We start from the raw sequence: 1,345 nt of genomic DNA, 5'->3' as shown, positions 1-1,345 counted from the left end.
ATAAATACGGCTTTTTACAAGATAGTTCCAGGAAAACATTCTAGAGGAAAAGGGTGACTCAAAGGCCATTGGAGCCCATCGTAATGTTATCCATGTTATGGAGCTTGTGTACAATCTCTGACATCAGTGATCATATGCTGTGTTTATTTTCCCCTCTTCCTTTTTCCAATATATTGTCCATGTAGACAGCTGGCCACATGAAGACCTCAGAAAGACATTTATTTCATTTCTAACTTACCTACTTTTTTCCCACTGAGCTTTTTTTTTTTTTCTTCAGTACCAGGGATTGAACTTGGGACCTTGAGCTTGCCAGGCCAGCTCTTATTCTACTAAGCTATCTCCCCAGCCCCCAACTGAGCATTTTGAAAAGAAGTGCTCAAGGGCCTCATATGAGGAGACTAATTTTATCAGATATTCAAGCAAATTATAAAGTAAAATAATGAAAGTAATTCGGTCCTGGAGAAGGGCCAGACAGACAGTGGTTCGACAAAGAGACCCAATTTAAATAGGAACTTAATAAGAAAGGTAGCACTTCAAAATAGCTGGCAAGTTTCTAATTACTGATAGAAGAACTAGTGAATCATGGGCGGGAGGAGGGAAGCTGGCTCTTACTCCACTTGGATCCAAGACTTTATATAAAAATCACAAAAGTATTCTTTTTTTTTCTTTTTTTAATATTTATTTGTGTGTGTCTGTGTGTGGCCAGCTCAGCCCACCAGGGGGCGGGGCTGGCTGGCATGTGTTGCTGGGGGATTGAACCGCGGTCCCTGTGCTTTGCTAAGCTTGTTCTAAGTAGGTGCTTTAGACCACTGAGCCATCTCACCAGCCCCTCCCCACAAAAAAAAAAATATTCTTAAAAAGGGCTCCCATGTTGGGTGTGGTGGTGCGCAAGTAGAGTTCCAGCTACTTGCGAGGCTGCGATAGGGTCACTTGAGCCCAGGGTTTTGAGACCTGAGTAACACAGCAAAATCCCATATCCAAACAAAACCCAAACCAAAACCAACCAAGCCAAACCACACCACACCACACAGCAAACCAAACCAAACCTTAATATTTTAATAGTTCTGAATTGGTAAAAGAAATTTGGAAGAGGATTTGTACAAATCAGCACAAAGACTACAAGAAAATCAAATATAGGAAATTGTTAGTCCATTTTAGGTATATATATACAATGATTACCTCATCGTGGGGACTTGGAACCTGTACCTGACAGACCTTGCTCCCCGCCCCCCCATTCCCCGACCCTCCTTATTTACAGCTTTTCATTTTCTTTTCTCTTCCTTCCTTTCCCCCTCTTCCTTCCCTTCGCTCCATGTGAATATTTTCTTCCTGTTTCATATACATT

The sequence above is a fragment of the Octodon degus genome, unplaced genomic scaffold, assembly GCF_000260255.1.
Source record: "Octodon degus isolate 3935 unplaced genomic scaffold, OctDeg1.0 scaffold00035, whole genome shotgun sequence".
NCBI lineage: Eukaryota > Metazoa > Chordata > Mammalia > Rodentia > Octodontidae > Octodon > Octodon degus.
The sequence above is the reverse complement of the archived record's forward strand: the minus strand, read 5'-3'. Positions refer to the sequence as shown.